This window comes from Canis lupus, chromosome 1, assembly GCF_048164855.1.
Source record: "Canis lupus baileyi chromosome 1, mCanLup2.hap1, whole genome shotgun sequence".
Taxonomy (NCBI): domain Eukaryota; kingdom Metazoa; phylum Chordata; class Mammalia; order Carnivora; family Canidae; genus Canis; species Canis lupus.
The window spans coordinates 101,173,386-101,190,375 of NC_132838.1; positions in this window are offsets into that span (position 1 = coordinate 101,173,386).

Genomic DNA, 16,990 nt, shown 5'->3' on the forward strand with positions numbered 1-16,990 from the left:
TGTTCAGAGCTCTGCCCGTTCTTGTCCAGGTATGGGATACAGCATAGTTCACAGGTGAGTCCTTAATTCTACCCACTCGCCCCAATATGACCACTGGTGCCTTCTGGTGGAGATGCAGGGTAGAAGTCGACTAAGCAGATTTAGGTTGTCCACATTATCTTTGCCCCAGCAAAGACACATTAACTTTGACATGCGCCAATAAAACACTGCCAAAAACCTCAAACTTTTCTTTTTTTAAAATATTTTATTTATATTTATATTTTATTTATTCATGAGAAACACAGTGAGAGAAGCAGAGGCACAGACAGAGGGAGAAGCAGGCTCCTCACAGGGATCCCGATGCAGGATTCGATCCCCAAAATGCTGGGATCATGCCCTGAGCCTAAGGCAGATGTGTGACCACTCAGCCACCCAGGCGTCCTTCAAACTTTTCTTGAATAACCTTTAATTAAAGCTACCCTCCCCAATCGCCTTCTAAGACCTATAAAAGCTGACTTTCCCTTTTTCTCTTCAGACTTAGTTGTGGTTTACCATCCTGTGCTTATCCCGAGTTGAAATTCCCGTTATTCCTGAATAAACTCAGTCTGCTTGTAAAATAGCTGGCTATTTATACTTATGGTTGACAACAGTATGCCTCAATGTTTTCAGGAATGCAAGTCACATTTTGGAGAGAACAACCTCACAATGTCCAGGCCCATTGGTCTAGCACGGTGACATGCTTTGATTCTATCTTTTCTCAGACTTAAGTCTTCTCCTAGTAGGTCTCTGGGGTGATAATGGTTTTCCTTTTTTAGCTTTTACCGACGTCTAGGAAAAACTATGCTCAAGAACTCCTGGAGGGAGCACCCACGACGGGAGACAGCCAGAGTTCTGCGAGCCACACCACCCGGAAGAGCCTGGGCAACAGGGCGCAGTGAGGAGCCAATGAGGGAACAGGACGCCGCATTTCTAGGCGGGCGCCACCCCAGGGGGGTGGGACTTCCTGCCTCAGCCCCGCCTCATCTCCGTGGCGGTTTTTTTTTTTTGCCTCCTGTTAGATCCGTCTGTCTCCTAAGGTTCCAGAGCGCCGGATTCAGAGGATTCTAGCTCCGAGCCCAGCAGGGAGGCAGCTTGAAGATTCTATTTGCCAATCTCCATTTGTTCTATTCCTCTTTGAAATACATTTTAAAATCTTTGGGGAAAAAATAACACACTTCCCACAATCACTACACTTATAAGGCTGTTCACCTGAGTGAACCTTTACATGCACATTGAGGCTCCTTCTATGGAGAAAGGGCTTTCCACATTTACTGCACACATAAGGACTTTCTCCAGTGGGAATTCTCTCATGAGAAAAAAAAGCCAGTACTGGTGATGAGTGAGTGGTGGGAGAATCGTGTGATGTGGGGGCAGGAAGGCGTGGGCGTTCATCTGTGGGGTCTGAAGACAGGAGAGAGGTACAGTCTACAGAATCATGTGCACATGGAGAGGAAGTGTGAGCCAAGGACCTCAGGGTCCTGATATTGAGGACTCTCTGGTAAAGCAGGGCCCATACCTGGCTGTCTCAGGGCATAATCTGGGAGCCTGCATTGGGAATATCGTGACAGGAGGATGGGACCTTGCAGGCCACACCCAGAGCTTAGATTGCACCTACATGTCCCGTGTCTGTTACTACTGAGGACTGAACAGTGATTGACGGGAAGGCGAGAGGAGTGCAGCATTAGCGGCACCAGGACCTGGCATGTATCCCGCGGTGGGGAGCTGAGGTGGCAGGGGAGACTGGGGTGCTGTGTGTGGGGTTGGATTGTGGGTTCTCAGAGAGAGAGAGAGAATGTTCATGGTTCCATCTGTCCCTTTCCTGACAGGGTGGCGTGACCTTTGAGGACATTGCTGTGTCCTTCTCCTGTCCTCGTCATCTTCAGAGATGGCACAATGAAGAAAACTGTGTGCAGTGGTTGTGCAAAATATCTTAACCATAGCTCAGTGATGATTACTCATAGGGTTCATCCTTGAGAAAGGCCTTATTAGTGTAGTGACTGTGTCAAGTCTTTTACCTCTATCTCTGCCCCCCATTATCATTGAAGATCTCATACAGGGGAAATACTTTATGTGTGCAGTGAATGTGGGAAGTGTTTCATCACCAGTACTGGCTTTTTTTCTCACGAGAGAATTCCCACTGGAGAAAGTCCTTATGGGGTAAGCGAGGAGGAGGGAATTGCAGTAGTCGGTGGATTGTTGAGGGACTCCGTGGCCACCGTGGATGTGGAACCGGTTGACTCTGGTCTATGTTTTGAGAAGGGCCGAGGCCGATTGTGGGTGTTGCAGGTGAGAAAAGGAAGGGAGGAGTCAGGGCAAACCCCAGAGCTTGCCTTATGTGAACCTTAAGAAGTGCCAGTTCCCCGCAATAATGGATTGATGTGGGAGCGAAAGAGAAGTGCAATTTGGAACAAAGCAGCTGAGTCAAAATAGCAGGCCAGTGTGGAAAACAAAAGAGGTAGTCTTTTTAAGGGGAAAGGGAGGAAGTTGGGGAGGCTGTTGTAAACTACAAGTCCACTGGAGTAAGTTGGGAGTTGTGGCTTCTTGTGGCTTCTCATTGGCTGAGCTGTTGGGTGTGGTAATCAGGAAAGCCTGTCTTTTGGGGTTTGCCATAATGAAGTATCACATATAAAGTCAATCCACAGCTAGAATCCAGGCTTAATCCCCTGACTATGAAGTCAGACCTGAGCCCAAACTAAGTTTGGACACTTAACTGACTGAGCCATCTAGGCACCCCAAGTGGAGGAAATCTTTTAAGTAGAGGGCAACATTCATTCGCCACTAGAGAATTCACACAGAAGAAAGGCCTTATGAATGTAAGAAATGTTATCAAAGAGTTCACACTGGAGAAAGGCCGCAGGAGTGCTAGGAATGTGGACCGTCTTTCAGCCAAAGCTCCAGTCTCATTCAACCATGAAGTACATAGTAGATCAAGTCCTTATGAGTGATACTATGAACTGAATCTTTATGTTCACTAAAATTCATATGTTAAAATCTATCCTCTAATGCGATAGGATTAGGAGGTGAGGTGATATCTTTGGCAAGGAATTGGAATTAGAATGAGTCATGAGTGTGGAGCCCTTGTGAATGGGGTTATTGTCCTCAAAAAAGTTTTTTTTTTTCCTCCAAAGAGTTCTGTTAGCGGTTGCTTCCTCTATATATCATGTGAGGACCTTTTTTGAAGACCATCTATAAATCAGGACCTTCCCAGACACAGAACCAGTCCTTATAAGGACTGTAATGCCAGATACCCAGCATTTTATTTCTCAGTTTTATTTTTCATTCTATTTCTCTGAGAAATAAAACTGTGGTTTTACAAGCCACCTAGATTATGATTTTTTATTATTATTATTATTTTTAGAGAAGCCTGAGGTAGAACAAATGTAAAGAATATAGGTAATCGTTTGGCCAAAGGTATAGGTTCAGAAAAATCACAATTCATGCTGGAGTAAGGTCTCATGAGTGAGGTTAATGATACTATTCTTTATCTAGTCATCTGTCTTCATTCTAAACTGGAGAGTCGGGATCCCTGGGTGGCGCAGCGGTTTGGCGCCTGCCTTTGACCCAGGGCGTGATCCTGGAGACCCAGGATCGAATCCCACATCGGGCTCCCGGTGCATGGAACCTGCTTCTCCCTCTGCCTGTGTCTCTGCCTCTCTCTCTCTGTGTGTGTGACTATCATAAATAAATAAAAATTAAAAAAATAATAAACTGGAGAGTTGACACTGCAAAAAGGCTTTAGAGCACAGAAGGTGATATTTCCTTGTTTAGTATAATTACACAGGGAAAGAACCTTTGTGAGGCAGCCACCTTCCTGAATTGAACTTTGTTCACCTGAATGTCCACAGTGGTGTGACTTCCCATAAGTTCCAGGTATGTGGGAAAATTGAGAAGTGCATTGTGCTTTATGATGTGTGCCGAGTCCTTGCTAGATTGAAGACACTGACATTTCTTTGGAAGATGTCATTTAACCTCTGCCACCTGGCAGGTCCCAATAATGTACATCAGTCACACTCCAATATGCTTAAGGATGCTGAGTTCTGTGTTTGTCATTGCTGATGGAAATTATGTGCAACTGGAACTTCTCATTCCCTTATAAGTTAGGACATGGATGTAACCTGGTATTTATCAGTATGTGATCTGAGTTCTGAGTGGTGTCTTGCAGAAGATGACTAAATCTCTTAGGGATATTGTTGGTCTTGTGATGCCCAATTGGTTAGGTAAGGCAGGATCTCAACCAGGAGGAGGGGATGGTGGTAGGGTACTGCACAGCAACCTGGTGAGGTCTTTTCCTTTGCAGATCCAAGTGTGAGTGTGATCACATCTTAGTGGGGACAGAGAGAAGGGGCTCTAGCCATGTGGAGTGCAGGTGGGAGGGCAGGGGTGGGGAGTGGGGACTGGAGTAGACACCTGGAGGGAGGTGGCACACTTAGGGATGCAATTTAGGTAGGACCCTATGGGCTGAGTCTCCCTTCTTCTGTAGGTCGGTTCCCCACTGTGGGCCCCTAAAGCAATGCCCTGCCTAGAGCTCCAGCCGCTCTTTACCCATCAGTCCCCTGAGGGACACATGACAGGCCTTGTGGCCTGGAGGTCCTTGACGCAACCCACATGTGCTAGGTGATGGCATGTACAAATGGTATTCAGTCTTTGGAGCCAGTTAGGCACTCAGTCTCCATAATGATTATATTTTTTTCAAAATACATTGTTAAGAGACAAATTAATATCAGGAAATGAACCACAGGTCGAGAAGGTTTAGAGAACACTAAGCAGGATAAATGCCACAAAAACCCACGTGTAGGCATATTATTTTCAACTTCCTTGAAATCCTAAATAAAGTTTTGAAAAAAGCTGAGGAAAAAAAATACCTTAGCTCCAGAAGAACCAAGTTGAGACTTAATGCATTGTCTCAGAAACCACACAAACAAGAAGAGAGAAGGCTTAAATATTTACAGCGTTGAGAGAAAAACTGATCAGGCTAGAATTCTGTTTGTTGCAAAATTATCCTTCAACAGTGCAGAGCAAACAGCCTTTCTGAAAGAAAAATTAGGAAATTTGTTGCCAGTAGACCTGCCATCTTAGTTCTTGGGGTGATATAACAAAATACTAGAGACTGGGTAATTTATAGAAAGGTAAATATTCATTTCTCACAGTTCTGAAGGCTGGGAAGTCCAAGGTCAGGATGCCAGCATGGATGAGTTATCTGGTTAGGATCCTCCTCCTGGTTCATAGTTGACTTTTCTTGCTGTGTCTTTCCATGATTGAAGAAATTATGGATCTTGATGAAAACTTTATATTTTTAAAAAAATTTTTAAAGACTTATTTTTTTTAAAGATTTTATTTATTTATTCATGAGAGACAGAGGCAGAGGGAGAAGCAGGCTCCATGCAGGGAGGGAGCCCAATGTGAGACTCAATCCTGGGACTCCAGGATCACGCCCTGGCCCCAAGGCAGGCGCTAAACCATGGAGTCACCCAAGGATCCCCATGGCACCTTTTTAATTAATTGAAATTTTTTTGAGAGAGAAGGGAGCGCAAGCAGGGGGAGGGGGGGAGGGAAAGGGTGAAGTAGACACCCTGTTGAGCAAGATGCCTGATGTGGGCCTGGATCCCAGGACCCTGAGATCATGACCTGAGCCAAAGGCAGATGCTTTATCAACTGAGCCACCCAGGCACTCAGGTGGAATCTCTTTTATAAAGGCAGTAGCCCATTCATGAGGACTCCAACATCATGACCTAAGTATCTCCCAAAGCCCCACCCCCCCTTTTTTTTTTAAGATCTTATTTATTCATTCATGAGAGACACACAGAGAGAGGCAGAGACACAGGCAGAGAGAGAAACAGGCTCCCGGTGGGGAGCCTGATGTGAGACTCAATCCCAGAACCCTAGGATCACAACCCCCCCGCCAAAGGCAGATGTTCAACTACTGGGCCACCCAGGTGCCCCTCACCTCTTAATAATATATTTAGGGGTTAGAATTTCATCATAAATTTGGGGGAAGGGGGGTGGTTATGAGATCTTTCTTGTAAGAATTGTTAAAAGAAGTTCTTTAGAGATAAAATGATATAGGTCAGAAACTTTGGTCTACATAAAGAAAGGAAGAGTGTTGCAGGAGGAATAAGTGAAGGCCAAATAAAAAGTATTTTTCTTTTATTATTACATTTGAAAGATTTATTTATTTGTTTGTTTGTTTGTTTGTTTATGAAAGAAAGAGAGAGTAGGTTGGAGGAGGCAGAGGGGGAGAGAATCTCAAGCAGACCCCCCACTTAGCCTGATGGTGGAGCTCGATCTCAGGACCCTGAGATCATGATCTGAGCTGAAATCAAGAGCTGAACACCTAACTGAGTTTTAAGTGGGCTCCTCACTAAATATGGGGCTTGAACTCCTGACCTGAGGTTAAGAGTTGCATGCTCAGTTAACTGAACCAAACAACTGCCCCCAAACTATTATTTTTATAATTCCTTTTTTTTTTTTAAGATTTTATTGATTTATTCATGAGAGACACAGAGAGAGAGGCAGAGACATAGGCAGAGGGAGAAAGAGGCTCCATGCAGGGAGCCCAATGCGGGACTCAATCCCTTGACTCCAAGATCATGACCTGAGCCAAAGGCAGACGTTCAACCACTAAGCCACCCAGGCCTCCTTATTTTTCTAATTTTTAATTGATCTAATAGGACAATTTTTTGAAATAGTAGCAGCAAAAATATATTCTGTTATGATTATCTTAGTGTGTATGTGTACTTTTATTATGCTTTTATATTTGTATAATGAGTGACATCAATGATACAAGGGACTGGAGGAAGGAAGTGAGATTTTTTTTTTATTATAAGGTACTCATATTACCCATGAAGAGGTATAGTATTTGAAACTAGATATTGATTACTGGTCAATGTTTATTGAAAACTGTAGGACAGCTTAGCTCAGTGGTTGAATATCTGTCTTTGGCTCAGGTCGTGATCCCAGGGTCCTGAGATCAAGTCTTGCATTGGGCTCCTCATAGGGAGCCTGCTTCTCCCTCTGCCTGTGTCTCTGCCTTTCTGTATGTGGATAGATAGATAGATAGATAGATAGATAGACTAACTGTAGGACAGCCAATTTAAAAAGTTAAAGAAAAGAAGTATAACTGATATGCTAAGAAACAAAAGAAAATCGAATCACATAAAATACTCAAAACCACAAAAAACAGAAAGTGGAAGAGAAATTGAAACTCAAAAAAGGGTGACAAATAGTAATAAATATGCTATAAATCTATCATTAATCATTTTGGTTTTGGTTTGATTTTGTTTTTAAATTTTTATTTATTTGTTTGAGAGAGAGTGAGAGAGCACAAGATGGGGAAGGGTCAGAGAGAGAAGCAACCTCCCTGCTGAGCAGTGAGCCTGATGTGGGGCTTGATCTCAGGACTCCAGGATCATGACCTGAGCCAAAGGTGTATGCTTAACTGACTGATCCACCCAGGTGCCCCCAATAATCACTCTGAATGGCAAAAAAAACAATAAAAGATTTTCAGAATGGGCCCCAAACCAAGATCCTACTATGTATTTTCTACAGAAACTCTGCAATACATATGCACTGTTTTAAGCCTCTAAGTTTGTAGTAATTTGTTATAGGAACAATAGAAAAGGAATAGAAGAATAGGCATGCAAAGAAATTAAGTAATTGAGAAAGACATGGAGCAAGTCATGGAGCGAGAGGTCACTCTTTTTTTTATATATATTTTATTTATTTATTCATCAGAGACAGAGAGAGAGTGAGAGGCAGAGACATAGGCAGAGAGAGAAGCAGACTCCATGCAGGGAGCCCAATGTGGGACTCGATCCTGGGACTTCAAGATCTTGCCCTGAGCTGAAGGCAGACGTTCAACCGCCAAGCCACCCAGGTGTCCCAGGGGTCACTTCTTTATGAAGGTTCTCCCTGTGTGTGACGTGGTAGTGTCAGTGTGGGTAAGTAAACAGCTTTATTTACTGTGGCTTCATTGCTTAACAGCATCCATTAACTGTCATCAGGGAAAAGTATGACTTTATATTGATATTTCATCATAAAATTATGCAGGTATGACTGAGTCAGAAATGACCTTAGTATTATAGAGTGTAAAAGTCAATTAGTTGGTAACCTATTTAGCTACTTGGAAAGCATTCAAATCATTGTGTTTTAATGATAACTGATTTATTTATTCATGAGCGATACAGACTGAGAGAGAGAGAGGCAGAGACACAGGGAGAGGGAGAAGCAGGCTCCCTGCAGAGAGCCCAATGTGGGACTCAATCCCAGATCCTGGGATCACGACTGAAGGCAGAGGTTCACCCACTGAGACACTCAGGAGTCCCAGAGTATTGCATGAAATTAACCTGATAAATAGTTATAGGATATATAGTGTTTTATAAATATGATATCATACTTCAAGAATATGAGGGTTTGGAATTAAACAACCTTTTTAAAAAAATATTTTATTTATTCATAGACACAGAGAGAGAGAGAGAGAGAGGCAGAGACACAGGCAGAGGGAGAAGCAGGCTCTATGCAGGGAGCCCAATGTGGGAGCCGATCCGGTTCTCCAGGAACACACCCCAGGCTGCAGGTGGCGCCAAACCGCTGTGCCACCGAGGCTGCCCAAACTTTTATTTTTTTAAGATTTTATTTATTCATGAGTGACACATGGAGAGAGGCAGAGACAGAGGCAGAGGAAGAAGCAGACTCCCCGTGGGGAGACTGATGTGGGACTTGAACCCAAGACCCTGGGATCACAACCTGAGCCCAAGGCAGTCGCTCAACCATTGAGCCACCCAGGCAACCCTGAAGCAAGCTTTTAAATCTCATCATTGGTGTAGAAATGCACAAAGATCAGTGGAACAGAATATAGCTCCCAGAAATAAACTTGTGTATATATGGGTTTGTCAATTTAGTTAGACAAAGGAGCCAGGAATGTACAATTTAGAAAGGATAGTCTCTTCAATAAATTATGTTGGCAAAACTGGGCAATCAAATGCAAAAGAATGTGGAACCCAGTCTTATAAGTGAAGATTAAGTCAAAATGAGTGAAAGATTTGAATGTAAGACCTGAAACCATAATTTCCTAGAAGAAAATGTGTGGGTAATCTCCTTGCCATTGGTGTTGGTAATGATCTTTTTGGATTTGACACCAAATATATGGTGGTAGCTACACAAGTGCAAACGTTTGTCAAAACTCAATAAATTGTATATTTGAAATTGATACACTTTATTGTTTTTCAATTGTACTTCAATGAAGTGAGAAAAACTAGCTTATTTTTTTTAAAGATTTATTTATTTATTCATCAGAGACATAGAGAGAAGCAGAAACATAGGAGAGGGAGAAGCAGGCTCCCTGAGGGGAGCCCAATGTGGGACTCTATCTTGGATCCCAGGATCACGCCCTGAGCTGAAGGCAGACACTCAACCACTGAGCGAGCCACCAAGGTGTCCCAAAACTAGCTTATTTAAATCATCACTAAGATCAACAACCTAGCCTTCTTGTACAGAATGGGAAACAGGTCTACCTTCCTTTTTTTTTTTTTTTAAGATGTTATTTATTTATTCATGAGAGACACACAGAGAAGCAGAGACACAGGCAGAAGGAGAAGCAAGCTCCCTGCAGGGAGCCTGATGTGGGACTCGATCCCTGGGGATCATGACCTGAGCCCAAGGCAGACACTCAACCTTGGAGCCACCCAGGCATCCTGAGGTCTACCTTCATGTGGGAGAATGGGGAATGGGCTTCCCCAACATCATGCAAGTTACGTCAGACCTGAAGCCAGAGTACAGGATGCCTGATGCCCAAGCGGGGTTTTTTCTTTTCTTTTTTTTTTTTTAAGACTTTATTTATTCATGAAAGACACACACAGAGAGGCAGAGACACAGGCAGAGAGAGAAGCAGGCTCCATGTAGGGAGCCCGACGTGGGACCCGATCCTGGAACTCCAGGATCAGGCCCCAGGATGGAGGCAGGTGCTTAACCCCTGAGTCACCCAGGCGTCCCAGCAAGCAGGGTTTCTTTCACACCTCTGTCTTCCATATAAAGGCAACGTTTGACTTCCTTGAATGAACATAGGCACATCCCTTGAAAGACAGGCTCTGGTTCAGGGGCCATTGAGCAGCTGTCTACTTTCAGCTCCAGGTGACCATGGTCGCTGAACTACTAGGTGACTTGTCCAGTAGTTTGCTCTTGAGAATAAGTTCTGCCTGCCTGGGTGGGAAGGAGAGTTGTCCTCCAGGATTCTTTTACCTGGCCCTCAGGCTGGTCTCCAGTCACTCAGAGACAGAATATTGAACGTATTCAAGCATGAGGTCTAAGGGGGCACTGAAAAGAGTCAGAAGAGTTCAAACTTCTTCATTTCTCCAAGTTAGAATTTTTATTTTCTCTTGAATTATCAAGGGGAGAACCTCACCTTTTAGATAAGTTCTTCATTTTTTGTAAGTTCTTTGGACCATGACATCCTCAGAGGGAAAAGTGAGTATGTGAAAGAACTTATAAATGAGGCTTCCACTCATCTTTGGAAGAAGTTAATAATCGAGTGGGTAAAAAGAAATACTTTTGCAGGTATCTATTGTTGTGTAAAAACATGAACACCAAACTTAAGTGGTTTCAAATAGCAAATAAGGCATTAATTCAATTTTGGCTTCTGAAAACTGAATGGGTTTCACTTGGGTAATTCTACTCTTCAACGTATCAGGGGAATTCATCTGGAGATTGGGTGGTGGGTGGGTTGGTTTAGGGGGTCTGGGATGACCTCACTTACATTCCTGTGCTGCCTTATAGATGGATGGAAAGTGGATTCAGCAGGAACTCTGAACTAGAGCACTTACATACACATGGTTTCTTACATGGAAGTCCAGGGTGTATCAGGAAGTTTACAGACAAGCTGTAAACTCTTTGTATCTTGTTCTCAGAGATTTAAAAAAAAAAAATCACACCCACTAATTCTTTTAATCAACAAGTCCTCCAGTTAAAGATCAGGTGAAATAGAGTAACTTTTCAGTGGGAGGAATCACAGGGAATTTGCTGTCTTCCTTATTACATCATGAACGTCTAGTGGGAGTTCTGTGGCAACGGGGATGCCGATTTACTGGCCAAAGACCAAAATAATCCTAATATGATGCCACATATATGGCATCCACATAAATGTTAGAGATTGGGCTGTTATGAGAACTTTGAACATGAGCAAGGGTTAGGAAAGCTGTTGAGTTAATAGGAAAGGGTTCTCAGAGATAACCTTGGAGGATAGGTGAGATGCCTGAGTGAAGAACGGAGGGCAGGTGTCAGTTCGGTCATACTTGCCTCTTTCTGCAGCGTGCAAGATACATTTGAGCAAAGGCTTTGTTTCTGTTCTGCCCATGCTACAGCCACAGAGCTTCACTCAGGGTGTCCTTTGTTCACTAAGTGTCCATGAGCAAAGATAAGCAGATCTGGAAATGCACAAAATTACAGATATATAGAATATTTCAGGAAAGTGAGTAGATCTCTGAGGCTGAAAATTTCTGTGCAGGGAGAAGGTAAAAAGGGGGTGAAGCTGCAGACAGAAGGTTAACACTATGCCTTACTATTTAGAAAATAATAAAATAACATATTCATAATACTTCCAATAGTGTAGGGCAGCCCATGTGGCTCAGCGGTTTAGCGCCACCTTCAGCCCAGGGCGTGATCCTGGAGACCCAGGATTGAGTCCCACATCAGGCTCCCTGCTTGGAGCCTGCTTCTCCCTCTGCCTGTGTCTCTTTCTCTCTCTGTGTGTCTCTCGTGAATAAATAAATAAAATCTTAAAAAAAAATACTTCCAGTTGTAACATAAGATGTTCGTAATACAATATTACATGTAAATGGGAAAGTTTACAATTACTATGATTTTAATCAGTGGTAAAATGTATCTACATTGAGTAGTATTTCTCTGTTGTGTGATATTCACGGACATGTGACCTGTTCTGGCCAGCCTTCCCAACCTCAGTTCATGCCAGCTTCATCCTTCTGGTTGGAGAGCCCACAAACCCAGGAACCATCTTTGATTCATTTGTTTTCACTCCCCACATCCAGTCCTACAGAACATCCTACTGGTTCTGTCTTCAGAATGTATCAGAAATGTGAATGCTTTCCATCATTGTCCCTATGACTGGCTTGGGCAGAGCCACCATCTCCATATACTTGGCTTTCCTCGTTGGTTGTCTGGTGGTTCTCCCTCTCCCTAACCTTCTTTGAAGGGTAATTTCTACCCACCAGTCAACATGAACCTGTGAAAAGACAAATCAGATAATGTCCATACTTTGGTCAAACCTTGTAATGGCTCCCATTTTATTTGGAGGAAATTCAAAATTCTTACAGAAACCTAGACAGCCTTACAGTCCTTTCTCCTATGTTTTTCTCTGACCTCCTCCTTGGACTCTGACCCACATTTAGTTCCATGTGCACTACTAGCACTTGGCTTTGTCTGAGACATGATGCTGGCTGGTTCCTGTGTTTGGATAATATAATATGCAATGCAATACATGCATGGCTTAGTCCTTTGGCTTTTTTTTTTTTTTTCCAAATACTGCCTGTGATAATCTTGTCAGTGAGGTTCTCCATTACTACCCAGTTTATATTGCTTCCTCCTTCATTCCCTGCTCATTCCTCGAACCATCTCTCTCACTCTCTCTTTGCAATGTGCTATTCATTTTATATTCAATATTTTGTTATCATCTATCTTTCTTATCTATATCAATTGTTTCTATAGAGGTAGGTTCTTCAAAAGTTTTTCTCGTGGCACCTCTCACACACCAAAAATACTGTGTGATGCTTCACCTGTGTCTGTTGAAGCAGTGAGTAAAAGTTTATCCACTTTCTCCAGTTCGTTTCTGACATTCTGACAATTTGTTCCTAATCAATTCTTTCTTTTCCCTTTCAGGCTGCAACAGTGCAAAGTTAGCAGAATTGAAAAATAATCACATTTTGGAAGCAAAATACCTCAGGTTGGCAAGAAACAAAGCCCAGCCTTGTTCTCAGGTTCCCTCGCTCAGTTCTAGACCTCAGTGTCCTTGTCCTCCCTGTCACTTTTACCTGGTTTCTTCCAGGCATCTGGGATGTATTTTCTTTTACCTGCTTCTCTGTCTCTGTCTCTCTTTAATTGGTTAATCACTACAAATTGCTACTACTAGCTTTAAGTAATTTTCATATTTCACATTTGTTTTTTCTGAGACAATTGTCACTCCCCATACAGATACTCACTAAACTTACAAATGAAATTATAATCACTCGCCAGCAAGGAGTTGAGGTCATATTGCCCCTAGCCTTTATCTTGTGGATAAGGCTTGTGCTCTGCACTTGTGCTCAGACTGAGACCATAGTAGCTGCTGTCCCAGCAAGAAAAGGTATTTGGTGAGTGGACCTTCATTTTAGACAGATTCTTAGAGAAGTAGAATGTTTCTTTAGAAAACTCTTAAGAAATACAATGTAGACAGACATTTCTCTCTCCCCCCATTGTTGAAACTGAACACAGAGATATATGTAGTGGTATTTTCTGACAGTTCACATAGAGTGAACATGGTGAGACAGAGTCACCCCAGCCTTCCTGTCCCAGGGTTGCTTGGCATCTCCTGTGCACCTTCTCTGTCACAGCTCTGAAGTCCTCTCCCTAAGTGAGCACACACACCCTCACAGCCCTCTGTCCTGCTTATACAGTTGGTATGAGTGTGTTTAGCTCTTGGGGTTTCTGCTTAGACACCTGGTATCTGATGGCACCTACTACATATGACTTTTAAAACATCTGTGGTGGGGCGGCCTGGGTGGCTCAGTGGTTTGGCGCCTGCCTTCATTCCAGGGCGTGACCCTGGAGACCCCTGATTGAGTCCCACGTCCGGCTCCCTGCATGAAGCCTGCTTCTCCCTCTGCCTCTCTCTCTGTCTCCTCTCTGTGTATTCTCATGAATAAATAATAAAATTTTAAAAAAAATCAAAAATAAAACATCTGTGGTGGCATGTTGTGCTGATTGGCTATAACAGTATGTCTGTGAAAACTCTCTGTGATCAGTGTAATTCTCCATTTCCTTTATTATGGGCTGTGGGGAGTAGGATGTATTTTATTGCACCAGTAATTTCATCTCTGCGAAATTTCTGTGATCAGTGTGAAGTAAACTATATCCCCCACTTATTTTTTAAAGAGTTTATTTATTTATTTGCAAGAGACACCGAAAGAGAAACAGAGACATAGGCAGAGAGAGAAGCAGGCTCCGTGCAAGGCGCCCGATGTGGGATTCAATCCCGGGAACCCAGGATCATGCTCTGGGCCCAAGGCAGATGCTCAACCGCTGAGCTACCCAGGCATCCCTATATCCCCCATTTAATGAATTAGAAATCTCTCTCTCTCAGAGAGATTGCCAGGTTTAGTGAGGAGGAATAACCAGGGATTAAAGTGTGTTGATGTCTTAATGCCACTCTGACATGTAACCAGACTTAGAAATTTTTTTTAAATTTTTATTTATTTATGATAGTCACAGAGAGAGAGAGAGAGAGAGAGAGAGGCAGAGACACAGGCAGAGGGAGAAGCAGGCTCCATGCACCGGGAGCCCGACGTGGGATTCGATCCTGGGTCTCCAGGATCGCGCCCTGGGCCAAAGGCAAGCGCCAAACCGCTGCGCCACCCAGGGATCCCTAGAAATGTTTTGATAGCCTGGAAACCTCTGCATCTGCCCCAGATCTGTTAAGATTTCTGAATTTGTCACCCCATTCAGTCATTGAGCATTGAAAACTTCATCTGTTCCAAGCCAGAAGACCTGTGGAGCAGGTATTTTCCTGTCACTGTGCCAGGAAGGAAAACTTAATCCCAAATTTAATTCCTAATTGTGCCTCCATAGAAAGAAAATGGTCTTTATTTTTCTATGGGTAACTGCTGTTCTGAAGGGCACCCAGATCCATAACCACAGCTGATCCAGGATTCAAATATTTTCTTGTTTGAAAACACTGACCAAAATTTTGTTGTTTTCCCTTTTACTCAGATTCATGATTTCTGAAAAGGGAAATTTAATTCCTACCTATATTCCTCTATAGGTAAGGTATTTTTTTCTTTCAGGACTTTTTTCTTTATCTTTGATTTTCTGTAAACTGAAAATAATACGCTGACATTTAGATTTTTTGGGCATTGATCTTGCTTAGTGTTCTCTGAGCTTTCTTTCCTTCCTCTCTCCCCTCCCTTCCTCTCCTCTTCCTCTTTCTCCTGTTACCAGTACAGGATATTTGATGGTGTTGCACTTACTTACAAATTACATTGTTTTTACAGAATTCTATTTAACTGATAAAATTATTTGTTTATTTAAGGTAGGCTTCACACCCAGTGTAGAGCCCAGTGTAGCGTTTGAACTCAAGACTGAGATCAAGACTTGCTGAGATCAAGAGTCAGACACTTAATCGACTGAGCCACCCAGGCTCTCCAGTCAAATTATTTAAATATTGAAGCATTTTATGCAAGATAGTTGTTTCCCTGTGCATTTCTTTAGACCTTGTCTTAAGTTACTTTCTTGAAATATTTATTCCATATTTATTTAATTCTGTAGATCTGTCATTTTTTTTAAAGATTTTGTTTATTTGAGAGAGCACGAGAGAGAGAGAGAGAGAGCACAAGCAGGAGGAAGGGCAGAGGGAGAGGGAGCATCAGACTTTCCACGGAGCAGGGAGCCCAACATGGGGCTCAGTCCCAGGACCGTGAGATCATGACCTGAGCTGAAGACAGATGCTTAACCTACTGCGCTACTCAGACACCATGTGGTTCTGTACATTTATACGCATTTTCTCAAAGCACTTTTTTCCCCATATTTTCAAATACAATACTATATCTACACAGAAACATCTATAAATTACTCATTTTACCTTAGCATTTGTATATTTTCTAAATCCATAAATATTAACTCTTTTTTTCCATTTACTAATTGCCTATTTATTCAGCAAGTAGTCAATTGTATAATCTCCACAGATTAAAAGGTAAATTTGTGATTGCCAAGAAATTCCATATGGTTATACTTTTGCCTTGTCTTTGCTAGAGATATGTTAATCTTAAAAATGGTGGATTTCAACATTGTGGTCATATTTCTGGAAATTTTTCATATGCTGCTAGTTATAACTGCTTTAATAACTCTATACCGCTCTAATAATAATAAAGGATGCTCTTTATTTTTATTTATTGTAAATAAAATTTAATTAATATATACTGTATTATTAGTTTCAGAAGTAGAATTTAGTGATTCATCAGTTGCATATAATATACAGTGCTCATTCTATCAAATGTCCTCCTTAATGCCCATCACCCAGTTACCCCATCCCCTCACCAACCTCCCCTCCCACAAGAGGATGCCCTTTTTTTTTTAAAGGTTATTTATTTATTTATTTATTCATGAGAGACACAGCTGCTCTGTTTATTTTGATGTTAAAGCAAAATTAAAAGATCTTAGTTTTTCCCACAGAACTTTTATATGTCAAAAGCCATATCGTCTAAATGTGATTCTTAAACAAATAGTGAATAATGTTTTAAATTTAGAAATTGGGTTTCTATTGTGGAAACATAGGAATGACTAATATTCTTTTTTAAAAAATAAGAGCATTTTGTAACATTTCTTGCAAGTCAGGTCTCCTGGCAACAAATTCCCTCGATTTTTGTCTGAGAAAGTCTTTATTTCTCTTTTACTTATTTTATTTTATTTTATTTTATTTTATTTATTTGAGAGAGTGAGTAAGCAAGAGAAAGAGAAAGAGAGAGCTAGCATGAGCTGGGAGAGAGGGAGAAGCAGGGAGCCCCATGTGGTGCTGGATCCCAGAATTCCAGGATCATGACCTGAGCTAAAGGCAAACATTTAACCAACTGAGTCACTCAGGCACCCCTCTTTTACTTTTTAAAAAAATGGTTTATTTATTTTAGGGAGAGGGAGAGAGACAGTTTAGGGAGAGAGAGGGAATCTCAAGCAGACTCCCTGCTGAGCATGGAGCTCAAGATGCTGGGCTCTTATCTGGGGA